The sequence below is a fragment of the Felis catus genome, chromosome F1, assembly GCF_018350175.1.
Source record: "Felis catus isolate Fca126 chromosome F1, F.catus_Fca126_mat1.0, whole genome shotgun sequence".
In the NCBI taxonomy this organism is placed as follows: Eukaryota; Metazoa; Chordata; class Mammalia; order Carnivora; family Felidae; genus Felis; species Felis catus.
Genome location: NC_058384.1, coordinates 39176574 through 39197549, shown reverse-complemented (window position 1 = coordinate 39197549; position 20976 = coordinate 39176574). Strand labels below are relative to the sequence as shown.

Below are 20976 nucleotides of genomic sequence, written 5' to 3'. Positions count from 1 at the left end.
AGCCCAGAGTGGGGCTCGATCTCACGCCCCTGAGATCATGACCTGTGCTGACATTGAAAATCAGATGCTTAACTTACTGAGCCACCAAGGAGCCCCAAAATACTAGCTTTAGAGCCATCTAATGATCATTTTGGAGATGACTTCATTTATATTACCCAAAATCTGTATGTGGGGAGCCTCCAATGTTGTTTATCGTTAGAAGCAGCAGCATCACAACATAGAGCTCTCAGGTCCTCCCACATACCAGCTAAGCAACCTTTAGCATGTCCCTTGATTTATTTTAGATTTGCTTTCCTCTTGTGAAGTAGAGGTAATATGATACCTATGTCACAGAGTTGGTGGAAAGATTAGACAATACAATAGAAGCTCTTCTGTGACTATACAGTTCTAGTCAACACACTTTCACCGGGGGCTTACATTGCAGTGGGACAGACAGAAGTAAACAAGGAAACAAGTAAAATATAATGCATGCCTATGGTGCTAAATGCCATCCAGAAAAGCTAAGCAGGAGAGGGGATAGGAGTGCTTGAAGGAAGAGGTGAGAGTGTTGTTTCAAATAGGATGATCAGAAAAGACTCACTGAAGAGACCCCCCCCAACAGCTGTTAGTTATCATGACAGTACTGATGAAAAATAACAAACCATCTGATAGGACTACAGGAAGGTCTAAGAGAAGGCAGTGACCAACTTACCCAGAACTTTTGTCTCCTTCTCTTGTTTGATCCAAAATTGTCGAGGCCCTAATTTGGACAGGGTATAACTTTGCAATATCTGGTGATGCCTCTTGTTCTAATAAGATAATCAGATATGGATAAAATAACTCCCCACTTTTAAGAAACCTAATGGTATACCTCACTTAGGTATAGACTTAGGTCAGCCCCAAACATAGGCAGTTGACTTTGTGTGTTACATGGACATGCTAACTCCAAACCAACTAGCAATCGATAAGATTAGAGGCTGCTTAAAACTCCTTCTAGAAAATGGGTCAAGAACATGAAAAGAACTTCACAGAATAATTCATAAAATTGGTTAATAAACATATGGAAAAAGCTTATTTTCACTAGTGACCAGGGAAAGACATATTAGACCAAGATAACGTTGGGAAATTGGCTTGGTCATAAAATGGTGGCCGGGGTACGAAATGACACCTCCTTTTTTGGAAGGCAATTTGTTGATGCCTGTCAAAATTTAGAATAGATGCACATAAACCCAGAAATTCCATTTTTTGGAATCTATCCTCTAGAAATAATCACACACAGTATATAAAAATATATGTATAAAAGTATTTATTATAATAGTAAAAAAATTATAGACAATTATTATATCATAGGTACTTGATATATATTTGTCACATGAATGCATAGATAAATGGAATATGGAATATTATAAGGCAATTATAAATGAGGTAGATCTGTATGAACAAAAAGGAGAGATTACTATGTTAGTGAGAAAGAAGTACATTGGAGAACAATATTAATACATGCAGCGTGTAAATACAAACACGCATACCGTGTTATGAAAAGGTCTGAAAAGCTGCTAATCAGGTTGTACAAATCTATTGTGCTAAGAATAATAAAGGGGGGGCGCCTGGGTGGCTCAGTCGGTTGAGTGGCCGACTTCGGCTCAGGTCATGATCTCGCGGTTTGTGAGTTCGAGCCCCGCGTCGGGCTCTGTGCTGACAGCTCGGAGCCTGGAGCCTGTTTCGGATTCTGTGTCTCCCTCTCTCTCTGACCCTCCCCCGTTCATGCTCTGTCTCTCTCTGTCTCAAAAATAAATAAACATTAAAAAAAAAATTTAAAAAAAAAAAAAAAGAAGAATAAAGGGCACTTAAGTAAAGCTTCTCTTCATATGTTGCAGAGTGGGAGTTAAGGAGGTAGTGAGGGAAGATTTTCGCTTTTCATTTTACACATTTCAACATTGGCACACATGCTTTCAATGATCACTTACTACTCAGGTGAGTTTTCAAAATTAAAATAATTCGGGGCGCCTGGGTGGCTCAGTCGGTTGGGCGGCCGACTAAGGCTCAGGTCATGGTCTCGCGGTCTGTTGAGTTCCAGCCATGCGTGGCCCTCTGTCCTGAGAGCTCAGAGCCTGGAGCCTGCTTCGGATTCTGTTTGTGTGTGTCTCTCTCTCTCTCTGCCTCTTACCTGCTTGCTCTCTGTCTCTGTCTCTCTCTCAAAGATAATAAACAGTACAACATTTCTTTTTTAAATTAAAATAATTTGATGTATATTTAAAAAGCTTTTTAGAAATATATGTATTTGTAACTGGGAAAAAGCATAATATTCCTCCTTAGCTAACTAACAATCATTTCCGACCTAATGTAACTGGTTGAGCATGGAAGTCATCTCCTAAGTGTCAGGCCCTTTGCATATATTTTTTCATTTAATTTTGCCAAATGGGGAGATGGAAGCCTCTAGAAGGCAAGTAATTTGCCAAGGACCACACACCGGCATGTTGTTAGACTCATCTGGTTTCAAAGATCATGAGTCTTCTTGCTGCTGACCAGTGATCATGGGGGAGGTCAGGGTCCCGAGGACACAGCCTACCAGATAGAAATGAGGGCTCTGAGATCATACCAGGGCACTCTCAGTGACCCAAGAGCAATATTGGAGGCAGGGACATAAAGTACAAACTGCCTTTTTCACGTTTTGCCTAGTGTCAATCTATGTGCAATTAAAAACCAAGATATGGCGCTAGAAAGTTTTGAATCATTTCAACACTATGAGGCCAGACACAGGCACCAAAGAATGAGTTTAGAACTCACTGAGTTGCATTTCAGCCACTGAGCCACAGTAACCAGAGAAAACCATCTGAAACCAGAGAAAGCCATGTGAAAACCAGTTCTCGTTTGCTATAAAACAGATTTCTGGGAAACTGACCATTCTGTCCCCCAAGGTCCTGAGTACATGATTCTGGGGAAACATTTGTAGAATCGAGTGCCTAGGCAGGACTCAATTGGTCACCCCAAGAAAACAGCTACACTTTCTCCTTTCAGATAACTTTCAGACAACTAGAACCTTGTAACCCACATGACGCTGCTTTTTGGCTCTGGTTGTTAGAAAGCAAATTTGAAGCTCAGTTATTACATCTGTTAGGCCTTAGAGGTAGCAGATCTGTTGACTCTGGATATTCTCTTCCCAGATTTTCTAATTTTGCTTATATTATATTGCCATGTCTTTTGCCCACAGAGTCAAAGCCAAAGTCCTAACAATGTCCTGTCAGGCTCCCTGTGGCCTGGCTCCTGACCAGCTTTCCAGCCTCACGGCTAACCATTCACTCTGACCACAACACGCTTTCTGCAAACACACACCATAGTCAGAACTGCTTGGGGCTTTTGTCCTCTCTCGGTTCATTTCTGCACTTCCTGTACAGCTCTTTACGTGGTTGGTTCCCTTCAGGTCTCAGGGGAAGGCCTTGGGGAGGCCCTCGGTGACCTTTCCCCATTCAGTGTCAGTTACGCTGCACCGGGTCACCATGTTCATTTCCTTCGGAGCATTTATCGTGGTCTGTATTGATCTTGTTTACTTACTGACCATCTCTCACCATTGAAAGGACCAGAGTTCAGGACCTAACTTAGTCCTCTCTATTCCTGACTTAGTCACCTCTATATTCCTAGGGCCTAGAAGGGTAGCATGAAGTGGGCACCCCATAAATATTTGTTGACTGTTTAGTGAATAAATTTGTTTTAGGCTGCTTCAAATTCTTTTTGGTTCTACAGGAAAGGTAAGTTATAGATATTCAGATCAATACAAATCTCAAACATAATTGTAAGCTGGGGAACATTTCTCTCCTATTTGCCTGCGGAGCACATACCCAGGATTTTAGCTTATTGTACTAAGCACTGCAATTACTGTATTTCCTGTAGACAGGTCTCTGGCAGGGTAGAAACTGCTTTATATAATCCTTGCACACCAGCTATCAAACTTTATTCCTTAGTCTCCCTTTCATGGACCCACAGAATACTGTTATTGAGGGGGTCGAATGCTCCCTCTCGGCCTTCAGACTACTCTAATTTCTCCTTTCTCTGGAATGTTAGGCATCACACAACTGGTTCACCCGTGAGTGTGTGCTCTTTCCCTTTGTCTGCTCTTTCCCATGTGTTGATCTCGTCTCGAGGAGATGTCTGGCAGGGTAGGAAGGGCTTATATTTTCTTATGTGACTCTTCTCTCACTGCCTGGGACCTCGCACAGCATAGATACTACGTATGCATTTGATGATTGAATGATTGATGGGCATGTCATGTTATCAACAGGAAGGCATGTTTATTTCATATTTAACTGAAGCTGTGCCTTGACAGTGTGTCATTTAGTAATGTGCTAGATGAAGCCAGAGAGCACACTCATCAAGGGTAGAACAGATCTAGGCGTTCTGGAGGAGGTTGGATGAATTAGATGGTTTCTGCCTGCAAGGAGCTTGTGGTCTCATTTGGGAAGTGGGAAATATAAACTTAATTAACTTAAAAGTTAGCAAACTTTATATATATATATATATATATATATATGCGTATGTATATATATATATATACACATACGCATATATATAAACATAAACATAATTGTGTGTTGAGATAGTATATAGTAAGCTCATGGAATTTTAGTGTTAGAAAACATAATAAGGATCTAGGCTAGGTATTAGCAAACTTTTTCGGAAAAAGGCCAGACAGAAAATGTGGTAGGTTTTGCAGGCCATGTGGTCTCTGTTGCAACTGTTCAAATCTGGTGGTTATGAGCGGGCAGAGAGCAGTATTTGGCCCCAGGCCGTAGATTGCTGACCCCTATCCACAGTATTTCAGTAAATGTCTTCGGGTAAGCAGAAAGCTGGGCTCCTGTGGTCCGGAAGGCAGCACTGAGGTAGGAGGTGGGAGCTGACCTGGTCTTTAAGGGATCATTAGGTTTGGAAAGCAGACAAGAGGAAAAGCCACGGTTGAAGTCAGATGACTGTCACAAGAAACAAAGCAAAGCTGAGTATTTGGGGAAATGGTAAGAAGGTATGTTGGTGGGAACAGAATTGGCATTCGGGAATAAAGAGAGGGAGATAAGACAGGAAAGGTGGTGGGAACTTTGGGCTAACCCTGTAGGCTAGAGCTTCTGGAACCTTTCTACTCAAACAGCAGATGAACCTACAAATGATGCTGTCTTTATGAACGGTTTTATCTTTTTTTTAAAAAATATTTATTTATTTTTTAGAGAGAGAGCGAGAGTGGCGGAGGGGGAGACACACACACACACACACACACACACACACACACAGAATCTGAAGCAGGCTCCAGACTCTGAGCTGTCAGCGCAGAGCCCGACGTGGGGCTCGAACTCACAAACTGTGAGATCATGACCTGAGCTGAAGTCGGACGCTTAACCAACTGAGCCACTCAGGCGCTCTGTGAATGATTTTATCTTTAAAAATCATGTAACTTATCATTCTACTCTATAATGTGTGTTTTAGTGAAAACAACTAATGGCATAAACTACTTACTGCTGTGTGAAATGAATGCTTTAGGAAAATGTGCTCTTTTCATCCAGTGGTTTTGAGGACTGTGCTGCCGTGCTGGAGGTCCTCTTATTTTAGTCTGAGAAGGATGGGTGTAGGCAAGGAAATGGGTTTGCAGAAGGACTGGGACTGGAGAAGGAAGGCCCTTTATAAAGGCCAGTGTAACATGCTCAGCTTGCTGGGCTATATGTAGAGGGACTAACATTGAGGGGCCTGGGGACTGTTTAGAAAGCTCTTTTCATAGACAGCTTTGACATAGCTATGACACAGATAGATGAGAAATCATGAGGGTCTGTAGTGGAGGGACTGGAAAGACAAACACATCAAGGGGCAAGGATGCCAGGGCGTGGTGACAGCCAGGTGGGGAAATAGGTATACGCATCCAATAACTTCAAACTTCCAAGTTAAGACAAAAGACTGACCATTTTTTTATGCTCTCAGTTTAGAGATATCCATCTGTTGGGGAGGACTGAGAGGCAGGCCTCGTAACATCGTAACATATCTGGAGTCGGAATGCATCAAACAATTGAGGATACGACACGAAATTATGAAATTATGGGATGTTTTACCATGCCTGCTTAGATTTTCTTTTTAATATTTATTTATTTTGAGAGAAAGAGAGAGAGAGTGTGGGGGGGTTGGGCAGAGAGAATCCCAAGGAGGCTCTGCGATGTTAGCGCAGAGCTCAACTCGGGGCTCGGTCTCACCAACCCCGAGATCATGACCTGAGCTGACATCAAGAGTCAGACACCTAACCGATCGAGCCACCGAGGCGCCCCTTAGATTTGCTGAAATACAGTATTTGTAAGGTTTCAATGACAAATTAGCAGCTAACAATTTCTCTATTTAATATACTAAAAACTGCTCCAATGTGCAAGTAATTTTCTCTCGTATTTGTGTGTGAATGAGTTAATCAGACTCTCTATCTAGTAGGGAAACAGAGACGGGGAGGCAGAGCTGACTCCAAAGAGAGTAAAAGGTAGGTGCAGGTCTGGAAACGAGTGAGGCTGGGTAAGCGATGAAGTGAGGGGAGGCTCCCAGCCCTTCACGCCCAGGCTTTCTGAGCCCATCGTGGGGTTTTTTGATCCTATTCTCAAAAAAGGGCTGTTCTCATTGTCCCGTTAATATATGGAGGCAGCACAGACTAAGCTCCCAGGACTTTTCTTTTCCTCCTGTAACTGCTCAGAACAATGCAAGTTTGTGTGATCACTTAATTTTTCACCTGCTATCCAGCAGAGACAACATTATATACAACATGTGAATAAATCCAATAACCCTTCCATGACCTTTGAGAGGATGTAGATTTTGTCAAACCAACGTGAAGATTTTTTCTTCAGACAACGTCCTACTTTTATTTATGGCAGTTAGCTTACGGTAAATGTCAGCTCCACTGTTTTCGGAGCAAAATATTAGGTAGTTTGCAATATTCTAAAATTCTGGAAGCTGAAAAATAAAAAAGTAACCCCAAATTTTGGAAGCTGTCCTTTCACTGGGAGGTGAGTGAGTCATCTTGCCTCAGCCTTGGGTGGAAGATCTGGACTGGCCAGAGGTGAGGCGGGGAGTGTGGGCGTGAAGGGCTTGGAGCTCCCCGCCCCCCCACCCTGCTTCATCGCTTACCCAGCCTCACTCGTTTCCAGACCTGCACCTACCTTTTACTCTCTTTGGAGTCAGCTCTGCCTCCCCGTCTCTGTTTCCCTACTAGATAGAGAGTCTGATTAACTCATGCACACATAAATAAGAGAGAAAATTACTTACGTTCTAACCCCCAAGAGGCTTTTGCGTTTTCAGTTATGAGCTCATCCCTTCAGCCAAATTGTAAAATTTCAGGAACTCAAACTTACACTTAAAAATGTACTACAGGGGCGCCTGGGTGGCTTAGTCGGTTGGGCGTCCGACTCTTGGTTTCGGCTTGGGTCATGATCTTGCGGTTTCATAGGTTTGAGCCCCTCCATTGGGCTCTGCGCCGGTAATGTGGAGCCTGCTTGGGATTCTCTGTCTCCCTCTCTTTCTCTGCTCCTCCCCCATTTGCCCTGTCTCTGTGACTCTCAGGATAAATAAACGACTAAAAAGTAAAAAAAAAATGTACTATAAAATGTCATCTGCGCATAAAATAATAATAGTAATAACGATATTTTATAGGGTGGTTGTCAATGAGCTGATTTTCTCTGAGTGTCGAGCACAGAGTACACACTCACTAAATGCTGACTGTTGTCACTACTGCTATGTAGCAAAATCCCTAGGAACCATCAAAAGATGTTATCTCTGCAATGGTGCAGAGACAGTGAATTCTCCTTCCCAGCTGGCATAAGCCAAGAGCGGTCTGATGTAGGCAGTGAGCTTCAAGAGCTCCACATTTTATAATGTATTTCTGGTGTGTATTTTTTCAATTTGAAACATGCATGCATTTTCCCACCGTGGCTAGGTTTAGCTAGTAGTAGGTCTCACTGAGCAGTGGCAAATTTCAAGGGCAATGAGCTAATCCAAACGTCTTAGCAGATGGTTGAGGACCTATGTGGGATGGGAATTTAGAAGGGATCTGCTAACATCATATTCTTCCTTCCTTAAATTGCCCTCCCCCCACAATTTAAATATTTTTAATGAAGTGAATTTCGTAATGTACCTATGAGATGTCCTTCTCAGGACACAGCTTCAAGGAGATTCCAGGCTGATAGTCAGGTTCTGAGTCGTGGAGTGAGGTTGGTGAGGTTGGTCGGACCCTGCTGGGATTGGGGTTGATTAATGACGTTGTGATAAGCAGGGAAACAGAGTGGCGGCTCCTGCTCCCAGCTGTCACAGCTGTGCCTCTTCACTCTTCCAGCCCCAGGGTGCTCCCGGGCAGCCTTTAAAGCACCTCCTTTCTAAGGAATTTCTGCAAATTATTTGCTCAGATGCCAAGATGCCATAGAAGCAGCTGACTCTGAGAATTTGGTCAGATGCAAGTATTACCTTTTAGCAATTCCTCCTCCCTGCCTTCCCCAGGAGCAAAGGGGAATACACATATTCTAACTTTGGGGAGAGAGAGAGAGAGAGAGAGAGAGAGAGAGAGAGAGAAAGCTAGCGAAGTGGCAAAAGCCAAGTGCACAGTTAGTAGGGGAATGTCGTACATCATTTCTTTTTCTGAAATGTTTTATAAAGGTGACTGATGGGTGAGCCATACATGGGCTTCTGAGACCCTTACACAGAGAGTGAATTGCCAAGTGAGACTTGCTGTCTGAGTTAATTCATCCATTGCAGCAATGTGGCATTATTTCCATGGGTAATGGAATAATAGTAATCCAGTGACCTATTACATAGCAACAGGCACTCAAATCACCCTCAAAACAGGGATTCAGAGGCACGCTTTCATTTTCAGGAGTCTCCAAAGGGTCAGTCCATTAGGTCCTGAAGAATGATTTAGGCTGGCTGAGGGAGAAGCCAAAAGCAGGCCACGCGAACAGTGCTCCGTTTTACCCCAATATGCGCTGCGTACATCGGGTTTCGAGGACACTAAGGACAGGAGCAATCCATGGCACGTTTACCATGTTGGCTGGACTGGTATTGCTATTTCCATTTTTAAGAGGGAAACACTGAGGCTCACAGAGGTGGATGAACGAGAGAACTAAAATAAGATCTGGACCCACATCTTCTGAGTCCTCAGGCTGTTTTCTTCCTACCACATCATATCAATACATTTGTTTTTCTTAAAAAAAAAAAAAAGAAAAGAAAAGGGATAACACTCGACAATCTGTAAGGTCTCTTCTGTTTTGTTTTGTTTTTTTAATGTTTGTTTATCTTGATAGAGAGATAGAGAGAGCCAATGGCAGAGAGAGAGAGGTAGAGCTGGGTCTGAAGCAGGCTCCGTGCTGTCAGCACAGAGCCCAATGTGGGGCTCGATCCCACCAACCGTGAGATCATGACCTGAGCCAAAAATCAAGAGTTGGACACTTAACTGACTGAGCCACCTGGGAGCCTGTGGTCTCTTCTAGCTCTTGTGGTCTGTAAGTCTATGATTCTGAAATGCAAAACCTGGATTTTCAGACTCAGGTGACTGTCTTTGTCAGTGTCTCAAAGGCTGTATCCCGCAATGCAGACTTGTTCATTCTGAAAAAGTAAGTTGTATCCTTGAAGTCAGAAACAGAACGAGATGATTTAGCAATATTTGTTATTATGGCATCTAAATATGTCTCAATAAGTGGTCTCCAAGTAAATAATGAGAACAATACAGTGAACACTGAAAGGCATTTAGAATTCTTGATCCTTTCTGGAGCAGTTTCAGAAATATGAGCAAAACAAAGCAATCAAAACACTTTTGAAGAAACTCTTGTTGGTTGGGTTTCATGCTATTAAAATAAGACATTACTAAAGGCAACTCGGACCTCCACACTCCTCCCAAGGCTCCTTTACACAAAGCTAGCAGGTAATTTTTCTGAGAGACATTGGAAGACCCATAAACCAAATCTCTCATTAAAACAGGATTATGGAAATGTGTTTTCCATGGGAGAAAGTTAATTTCTTAAATATACATCTTTTCAACTTCTAAATATGGGACAAAAACTTTCTCTTTATTTTTAGATATAAAATGCATATTCCTGAAAGCAACGTGACTGAAGACCTTTTGTCTGCAACTTCTACTACTATTTATTTATTTTGCCATTATCTGGGATGTCAGCAATGTCTTGTAATGCCTTGTGTCATTACACAAAAGCAAACACAGTCACGTTACATTAATGACTAGGCTGAGATCATATAACTGACTGGCTATAATTCTATGCCCCCTTGCTATAAAAAACATGACCCTAAATCCTAACCAGCTTTGGAATAAAAGGCCCCACAATTATGATATAGTAACAGCGTTCATGTTATATACAATTTGATTGTTTCAATGCTCTTTGTCTATGCATTTTCTTTTACCTACTATTTATACGTGGTAGTGAAAAGTCAAGCAGAAAATCCACTCTGGTATTTTAGGTACAGGACTCATTTACCCAACATGTTTGGCAGGGAAAAACTAAATACAGTGGAACTCTCTTTCATAATCCCGGTGTTTGAAAGTTAGAACGGTGTAATTGTAATCACAGACCTTTTCCATATGTATTCATGTTTTTCTCAAATGAGGCCTGGGTAACGATCTACATCTAAATATATGATCCATCATTCCCAATACCACCTGATTTTTAGCTAACCTTGTCTTTGCCAGATAGTAGGTCCTCAACAAGTGCTAACTATCTGAGGCAGAAATAAGCTTTGTTTGGGCTGCGACTTACCCAACAGGTTCAGCAGAGATTTTTTTTTTTTTTTTTTTTTTTTTTTTTTTTTAGTGAAAGCAGTGATACATGCGCGATATTAGGCAAAACAGCTCTAGGAAAAGGGGATCTGTATGATGCTGTCTTCCTGAGGCTAGATAGAGAAGGCATCCACCATCATATCATTTCCTTCAGAGCCAGCAGCTTTTATTCTTTTCAACAAGTGTTTAGAGGAAAGTGTTGGTGCTTATTAATCTGTTTCTTGTCTTACAAATGTGCTGATGCATGATTGGTGGCAAAACTACCCATCTGACAGCTCTCAATGTAATCTACGCGGCAGGACAAGATTGTTACACTGAACAGATCTGTTTGGAGTTGTTATTCTTTGTAATTACCTTCATTAAGTGAAAGCATGTGTCAATCAACTTTGAACTTTAAACATACCAGTAATTTGCAAGAAAAAAAATGCATTTCTATTTCCTATAGGCGCATGTGTGCTTGAAGATGAGTATATATGTAGGTAGGTATATAGACTGTATTAGAAACGTATTTCTGTAACTCTCTGAATATTTACTTACCCCCTGGTTTGCATTTGAGAACTTTAAATATAAATAAAGTGCACAACTCCAGAGAACTGTCAACAAAGTAAGTTTAATAAATAGCTAAGTTATGTGCTGGTGTGAAGACAGTTTTTAAATAAAGAACACTTCTCCCCAAATTTCTGCAATAAGAGAGTACATTCACATTACTTTCAAACAAAAACTGCTCACTGGGGATATAATTCGAAAACACATCAACTCTGTTGCTCTACCGTATTGTAAATCAACCAGGGTATTGCAACTTTCTTGATCTGATCAGACTCATCTGGGTCAGAAACCTGCAGACAAAGTGCAGAGCATTCCACGAAAGCATCCTGAACTTTAACAAGTTAGTCAACAAGCACTACTCATTCTGCCCTTCACTGACAGTTATTAACTGGTACCTTTCTCTCCTCGGTAACAGATGCCCCCATGTGTTTATTCATTTATTCATTCACTCAATCAACCCACATTTATGGGAATCCCTGTGATGTGTGCAGCATTGTGAAGAATTAAAAAATGAATAAGATGCTCACAGCAGAGGCTCTAAGAAGGGTAAGAGGAGGAAAGCTGCGGCAGTAGCCGCATGGTGTCCTGGCGTGGCTCTCCCGGGCGGCGCATTAGGCAAATTCCTTTTCTGCTTCTTTCAAGTGGCCACTTACCTCCACCAGGGGGTGTTCAGGGATAGAAAGTAAAGATAAAGGGGATGGAGGCAGCTGTGCAATTGCCTGGCAACCTCCGTCCCTGGTAAGGGCTAGGATTAGTGGTGAAAGGGAGGGTCTCGGTTAACCTGTTGACTTCAGTTTATGCTCAATACGGGGATCCCTGGACACGGCCAGTCCCCAGTCTTAAACCTGCCAGCAGCTTCCCAGCTCCCGAGGTGAAAGTCGAGCCACTGTCACCTTATTTGTCCCCTGGAATCCCACACCGTATCCCCCACGACTCACCCCATCTCTCAGGCCACTGCAGCCCCACATCAGCGTTTGCACAGTCTGTCCTCTCTGCCTGGACCTCTCTTCCCCGGATGTGCTCCTGGGTGTACCCCTTCCAGTCTGTCAAATGTCACCTTCTCCATGAGACCCGCTCTGACTGTGCAACCCCTCCCTCTACATGCACTGGCATGACCTCCCCTCCGCTCCGACTTTAAAATAGCGTGTACCTCCTTTTTTTTTTAATTTCTTTTTATTTTTTTTACTCTCATTAGATATATTATAAAATAGCACGCACCTGCTAATACACCACATCATTTATTTACTATTTTCATTGTCTGTCTCATCTCACGAGGAGAGAAGTTCTATGAGCACACGGGTTCTTGTTTTATTGTATGTATTCCTAGTTCCTAGAGCAATACCCAGATCCTAGAGCCATAGACATCGTGTCTACTAAATATTCTGCAAATAAATGGGTATTTCCAGATCCCCATGACCAAGCACAATGGGGTTGGCTGTGTTAGGCCGTCCCCTTCACTTAAGTTTTGCTATTTCCAGCGGAAACATCGGAGGTGAGTGTTGTCAATGCCACAGTGCCTGGCACATGGTAAGCTCTCGCCACGCGGGAGGGGAGGTCATGATGGGAGGCACAGGGTTAAAATGTGTGCTTTGAGTCTTTAATCCACCTTTCCTTCATGTGCAGCCTTGGAAGATGACTTCTTCTCTAGGTGCCTCAATTTTCACTTCATAAAATGGAGATGGTAATAATATGAACTACCTCAGGCTGGGGTGAAGCTTCACTGACTGAATCTCTGTGAGGTGCTTGGACGAGAAGTTGGTTCCTGAAAACCTCTTAGGGTTTGGCTATGGGAGAGGATGATGGGGGACTATGGTGAGAAAGAAATCTGAGGAGAAACTGAGGGCTAGTCTAAAAACTCTCAGTTCCAGGAGTGCTTGGAGGCAGAGTGACTGACGGAGATCACGAAGCTCTTGGAACAATTTGAGAAAACTTGACTCTGGAGAGCTGACCTGGTGGTGCCCCTGAGGGCTGGTTCACTGTGGGGTTCTTTAGAGGAAGAAATCCTACAAAACTGTGGAGTTTATTCAACTCACAAAATCCCTCGTGGTCTTTATGTGGGGCTGAGCGTATGATGTTGGGTAGATATTGGGTGGGGATGTCATTTGGATAAGGGTCGGTCCCGTACTTGAACACAGGGTCTTTAAACACGAAATCCTAATCTCTTCGGTGAGAAGGGCTATAACTTCCACAACTACCTGTAAGTGGAGGTTGTGAAAATTAGTGAGCCAAATACAGAAAACTTCATGATTGACAAGGAAGAGGTGCCATTAAATTAAATGGGAGAAGGGGAAGACGGGAAAATAGCGCATAACACGCCCAAACAGCACATGCAAAGGTCCCTGATGTTTCCATAATTAAGGAAAACATTTTTGGAAGTGATGGGTTGTATTTCTCTGTGTTATATGGTGACTACTCTGACTGTAATATTCCAACTAACACACTCACTTAAAGTCTACATGATTTTTAAAAAATATGGTCACTTCAGCATTCGTAGTGTTCTCTTGTTGAAGTACACATGTTATTTTTATTTCTAATGGTTTTATTCAGATATGATTCACATGGCATATAATTCCCCCATTTAAATTACACAAGTCAATGGTTTTTAAAGTGTATTTGCAGAGTTGTGCAACCATCACCACAACTGATTTTAGAACATTTTCATCACCCCAAAAGAATTGTACTCATGAGCAGTCACTTCCCATTCCTCCCTCCCCCAGGCCCTGACAATCACTAGTCTTCTTTTCATCCCTATGGATTTGCCTCTTCTGGACATTTCATGTACATGGAATCATGCTGTGCGGGGAGGCTCCTCCTGACATCTTCCACTTAGCATATGTCTTTAAGATTCACCCATGTTGCAGCATGAATCAGTACTTTATTCTTTTTAGGGATGAATGATATTCCACGATATCCATTCTTAAGTAAAATGTGGTGCAATCATACAGTGGAATATCGTTGATATTGATGTTGATGGACATTTGAATTATTTCTACTTTTTTGGTTCTTATGAATATTGCTGCTATGTATATTGGTATACCAGTGTCTGTGTTGATGTATATTTTTATTTCTCATATATATTTATATATAGGAGTGGACTTGCTGGGCCATATGATAACTCCGTGTTTAATTTTTTAAAGAACTTCCACCCTTGTTTTCAAAGCAGTGAAGCACAGATTCAGCAGTAAAACAAGAATTGTGTATATGCTATGGCTTTCCAACAAGCTTTGATTTTTATCCAGACCTTCTCCTGAGAGCTGATGTCTGCAACCTGAAGCCTCCAGGGTAGCTGGCCTGCCTACGGTGTCACGGGCAGGTGTGTGGGAGGTCTGATGGAAGAAAGTGAGAGGACAAGCAGGACAAAGAGAAGAGAAAGAGCAGGAGGAAAAAGAAAGAAGGAAGGAAGGAAGGAAGGAGGGGAGGGAGGGGGAGAAGGAGAGAGAGGAAGGAAGGAAGGAAGGAAGGGAGGGAGGGAGGAAGGGAGGGAGGGAGGACGGGAGGGAGGAAGGGGACAATGGAGGCAGGAGTAACAGAGGGTTGGGTTGTCTATTTGAGGCTGCCCACTGCTAAGCCTCGAGTTGATTAATGTATCTGTGTTACAAGCTTTGTGAATAATTCTTCCAAGTGCTGGAGAGGAAGCGTGTGTGTCTCAGCTCCGTGAAGAAGGCTGCACATTGTGTCATCGGCTGTAGCCCATCCACAGGATTGCTCATGTCCTGTGGTGAAGGGCAGATAGGAAAGTGACTCACCTCACCTACGGCAGTGCTTCTGACTCACATGAGAATCACCTGGGAGCTTTTAAAAACTATGGATGCCGGGGCCTCATGCCAGACATTCTGATGGGATCTGTCTGGAGTGGGGGCCTGGGTGCAAGTATATTTTAAAAGGTCCCCAGGTACTTTGTATATGCAGCCAGCGCTGAGAACCACTGATGCAGCCCTACAGATTTTATATTTCAACAGACATTTTTAAGACAAACAACTACCGTGATGCTCTTTAAATGATCTTTTCAGAAGCACATCAGAGCCCCATTATAGCTGCTTCTAAAGGATGCTAGTGAATAGGGGATTTTGACTGTGATATTAATTTGCCTCCTTAGTGCTCTCCTTTGATCAGAAGCTATTCTATTTTGGGACCACGGAGCACATCTGTTGGGACCCATGAGAATCTCGAGGGGGAAGAAAAGAGTGTCTGGTGGAGCTAGACTAGGTAAGTCTAATCGCTATGGCCTCTCAGAGACCCGAGAGCCCAGAATGAGTTTCCTGATCTCCAATCTGGGGGTCATTCTAGGGAGTGATTCTCTTTATCCAGCCATACATTCATCCAATACGTATTTACAGGGCCCCTTCTGAGCACCTCGTAATAATTCAGGGCCCTATTGTAGAGTTAGCAGCCTGGTCCTCTGGGCTCTCTGACTTCTGTTTCCATGAGTCTCAGTGCCCTTCGCACTGCCACCCTAGTCCGGGTCACCGTCTTCCCCAGCCCACACCTTTGCAGACCTACCTGGTCTCCCTGCCTCTGTTCTTAGTCCCGTGTGACCTATCCTTCTCAAGGTTGGAGGGATCATTAAAAAAAAAAAAAAAAAAGGTCAGACGTCATCATTCCTTTGCTCAAAGATTTCAAACGGCTTCTCATCAGACTTGGAATCAAATTCAAGCCCCTCGATCTTACAAGACCTCACCTGTTCCCATCTCTCCACTCTCATGTCTCTCCTCCTCTTTCTAGCACTTTGGACTTCGTGCTCATTTTCTCCTCAGGGTCTTTGCACCTGTCCTTCCTTCTGCTTGGAATGTCCTCCCCTCAGCTCATCGGTTGCTTTTCTCTGCCATATCCCCTGTGAGATGACGAGCCTCTCTATAGCAAGGACCCTGTGCTTGTCATCTGTGTGTCCCTCACAGCATCTGGTAAGGTCAACTGCATTTAGGAGGTACTCATTAAGACACTTGAGGATGTGAGTGGACACAAATATAAAGAAAGCAACATGCTGGAAAAAACCCTTGTCCAAAGTTCTGTGGAACAGGTAACTCCAAAAAGCCAACTCAGCATATCAAAGTCTGATGTGGTTCTCTTGCTGCTCCGAGAGCTGCAAAGATTTTACGCTTGTGCAAGCAGATCCTCTAAAAGAAGTAATTTTCTCTTTAGGAGAGTAGCAGTACACAGGCTCAGCAGTAAATTCACAGCATTTTACAAGAAGATGAAAAGTGAAAATCATATGAAAAGTAGTCATCGTATACCAGCAGCAACTATCTCTGCAACTTAATGGTACGGTGCCATAATTCGCCCATAATTTCTCTCTCCCTCTCTGTTTCTGGCTCTCTCAACTACGGAAAATCCTTAGTGGTCTACACAGCCAGAAATAAACCAGTGGGAATATAGACAGATACATTTTGACACAGCACAGTCCTTGTTACCTATGTTTCTGCTACCATTTCAGGAGCAGTAAGCTCTGCCTCTGTATACGTAATGCAGACAATAGTGTGGGACCTTAAAGACACTGCCCATGATGGCTGGAGTCCATGGGTTACCAACCTCAGATGAAGGTAGAGACTGGCAGCAGAGGTGGGCACCATTTCCATGTGGGTTTTTTTTTCTATCTTTGCTTTTTTTAAAAACAAAATATTTTATTACTTTTAAGTAATCTCTACACCCAATGTGGGACTTGGCCTCACAACCCTGAGATCAAGAGTCACGTGCTCTACCAACAGGTGCCCCCATCTTTGTTTTTAATGGGTTTTCCAAAAATGTTTTCACCCTATAAGATTCATTCTACTTACTATTTCGAAGTTGCTCTTCATCACTCAAAAATTGTCTATGACTGACCTGAGTGTACAAGTCCAAGAGCAATCCATGTGAATTCTAATGGAATAAAGGAAAAACAGTCACCCATAGTTCTACCATTCAGGGAAAAGTCTTAGTAATTCTATATTCCTATGTGGGAATACTTGAACATTTTGAACTTTTTCCCTATGATTTTGAAAGTAAAATATCTTCATCATAGAAATTCTGGAAAATGCAGAAAACTATAAAAGAGGCAGAGGGATAAACAGTCCATAACGCAGGAAGAAATTTTGATAATGAGTATTTTACCACGACACACACGGAAAACAAAAGCATCAGGCTTACTGGTTGAAAGACCCAAGTAAAAAAAAATACAAGAATATTCCCCTAGGCCTGAAATGAACAACATTTGTCACCTCTCAGCATAGACAGTGCCTTCTAGTTTCTGGAAATGCTGGGGGTAATTCCTGGTCCGCAGGATGACTGTGGAGTGGCTTACAATCACCACAAGAGATGGGAAGCAGGGTGAGGTCTAAGTGTGTGTGTGTGTGTGTGTGTGTGTGTGTGTGTGTGTGTGTGTTTGCAGAGGGGACAGGAAAGCAAAGTGGGCTTGCTTACATGAGCATTCAGGGTGGGAGAGGCCACCAGAAGTGGCTCAGGGCAGGGTCCTGAGCTGGTGGCCATTCTAGTTTGCAGGCTGTCCTCCAGGGGTGCCTTGCGGGCCCTGAGATCCTGGCCTGGGGTCCTTCGGATGCAAGGTGGCCTTCTCTGTGGCCTGGCAGGACTATTTGTCTGTAAATCAGCTTCTCTGCACCCACTAGGGTGCCATCTACCCAAGTAGACCAAGATGAAGGGAAAGCGGGCTCCAGAGGTGGAGGTGGACCCTCATCCTGCTGTGTTATGGGGGGAAGTAACGGGGAGAGCTCCAGCTCTCCAGGTGCTTCTGGATGTAGCCTTGAAGAAAGAACACTCTCCTGGAGCTCATCAGGCATCCTGCTTCTCACCCAGCTCTACTACTGGCCAGCCGAAAGCCCATTGTTCTCTTTAGCCCAAGTGTTTTGTTTTTGTTTTCGTTTTTGTTTTTTTTTTTAAGTGAAATCAACATCTGCCTTGCTCACCTCTCAGGAGTGTTATCATAAGAATAAAATGAGGTGATAAACACGAGAGAATATTTTTACTATTTGTAGTAATGTTCTGAGGCTGATTCCCACCCACCCTTCAGATCTGTTAGTTCAGCACTCCCTCCAGGAGGCCTCACTGGACCGCCAACCTGGGTGAGGTGCCCCCACTTCCATAGCAATTGATCCCTGGCAGATTGATTGGCAGTCTGTTTTCTTCTCTGCCTAAGCCAGTGGTTGGCGTCCTGGGTCTTACCCCAGCACCTCGCAGTGCTGGGGCCCGATACAATTTGTGGACTGAATGGCCAAGTGCTGCTATTGAGTCACTGCAGAATATAATGCAATAGTTACTGGTCTGCTTTTTATATAACACAACCAGAAATTGAGAGATAGAAGAAGTAAAACTCAGGAAGACTCCAGCTGCTTGAGGCACATTTGTATCCTGGACCGGCCAAGCTCCACTGTAAAACTGCCATGCTGGATATTCACTGGGTGGGCTTTTTGTGCCCCGGGAAGGAAATCTGTTAAAACCTCATGACTGCTACTTTCCTCCCAGGCCAACTCCTTAGAGCCGGAGGTAACAAAAAGAAGATTGGACGAAGCAGGACACATACAAAGCCCTGGATTCCAATCCAGCCTCGCCACTGGCCCGCTCTGTGGTTCTGGGCACATGTCACTGCTCTGGAACTTTGCTTGCCTGTCTGCAACATGAGTTGGTAGGGCTGTCTCTGACACCCTTTGATTTATGTTGTCCCGAAACACAAAAACGTGTGAACCCAGCAATACAGGCTTAGGCAGCCACCCAAAGAGATGGGTTTTGTTTGCTGGCTAAGATTAGGCAGCAAATAACCTTTTTGTCACAACGCCTGGCAAGGATGAAAACATTTAAGCGAAAGACGTGAAATGGAAGAATTTGTGCCGTGTGTGTGGCTAAGTTCGCACGTCAGTGTGTGTGCAGAAGGTTAGAGCAAGGGGAAGAGCCACAACACTAGTCCAAGCTGGTTAAGCATGTGTGCCATACTGATTGATAATAAAGAGAATCACAGAAAGTGTGTGTGTGTGTGTGTGTGTGTGTGTGTGTGTGTGGCAGGAGGAGCAGAGTGGAGGATTAGTAGGGGAAAAACCATTTATCTCATCATAGGTACACTTTCACTTGCTATTTTGGTAAATTTCCTAGGGTGTGATATATTTTTCACACATATTTGTAATATGACTGACTATTGTCACCATCTCCTGCTGTGTCACAATTGTTCCTAACTCAAGGACATTCTCTATTCAAATTGTGAAGTTATCCCTGAGCACCTTGTGTTATTATGTTGCTAAGCTCTTGGCCTTATTTTATTTTAAATGAATCTAATGCAGTACCTGACATGTTTGTTATACAGATATTATATTTAATATGCACTTCATGTGTATTAAAAGTGTGTAATACAAAATATTTCTGACTTTACATTATAGCATTGATGACTCTGCATTCTAAAATTGGTAGCATGCTTCTCAAATCATATAAGGAGTATTTTCTAGAAAGAAGTAAATTACTTAAGGTTTGGATGGGCGAAAAAAGTAGTTCGCACTTTCTTTAATATTTTTCATTAAAAGAAGTTTTTGTTCATGTGTAGTTATTGCAAGATGAACGTGCTGGTTCCTGGTAACGTTCTCATTCCTGCACCCCGCAGCCCCGCCCATCTCATCACTGCATATTTATTTAGTAGCTAAAAGTATCATCCTCAATTGAATGGAGGGTGTTTCAGATCAAGGCACTGGTTATCTAATAATCAAAAGGATGGTTGACTTTCCTACTGTGCCATCCTAAAAAAAAAAAATCAGTGCATATTTTGGAGATTAGAGTGATCCATCATGCATAGAAACTCTTCATTATTACTCTACAAACTTCTAAAAAATAGGTGTTGTGGATCCAGAAAGAAATGTGTTGTAGACTAAGAATTGCATCTGAGTGTAAAAGAAAAAAAAAAAAAGTCTGTTCTCTTGTAACAGTGTTCAAGATTTATATAGAATTAAGCTTTTTCCTTTGTTTGAAGAGAACAATAGCACAACTCTCTGTTGGGGATGATTTATCTCTTGCTAAACCGCCCTAACTGTTTATGACAGCAAAAAGACAGGTATCATTAACCTTAGGTGTTGACAATTTAGAATTCATGAGAATGAGTTGGAAACACGATAGACGGGTCCCACCCCTGAGTTTGTGGAAAGCAGATGAATCCTATGAACTATTGCCACTGAAGCCTTTCGTTACCACAAAAGAGTTCCCCTCAAATTTTCATAGAGGGTATTTGGTTTTTAAATGTCCCTTTTCTCTGAAGTGGAAGTGGAAACTGTTTTTAGGAAAAATGGATCTATATTGCAATCCAAGTATTTGCCAAGGTCCTAGAATCAAGTTTATTTGTAAATCCGTAATTTACTGGACCATTTTACCTTTCTTGTAAGTGATTCATGTATAAATTAGTGATGAATTCCTGATTAATTTATTTTTGCTGCTGTTCTTGGATTTTAAAAGCTTGCATTCCTCAAGATCACCCTCTTCATAAATACCTTCAATAAATTTCAGCACAGAACGATGGCTCACGCTCTTTTCTCCTTTACAGGATGGTCTAATCGGGCATTCTAAGGCAAATAAGAATTCGGTGACCCCAAAAATGTACCAGATTAAAACCTACCAATAAAAAATAAGGTGTTGCTGGAGGAAATACTCTGCAGCTCTGTTTTGCTTTAGGCATACATAACAACATGAATTTAGGGTAGGATCTGGTCTTAGTGCAGCATGCA

General features: G+C 42.7%; 1 long non-coding RNA gene across 1 annotated transcript; it reads left to right on the top strand.

Moving 5' to 3' along the window:
• The first annotated feature begins 15102 nt into the window (after positions 1-15102).
• Positions 15103-20768, top strand: LOC123382858. Its single transcript, XR_006591941.1, has 3 exons — positions 15103-15505; positions 16439-16558; positions 18749-20768. It is a non-coding gene; the product is annotated as an uncharacterized LOC123382858 (long non-coding RNA).
• The last annotated feature ends 208 nt before the right edge of the window (positions 20769-20976 follow it).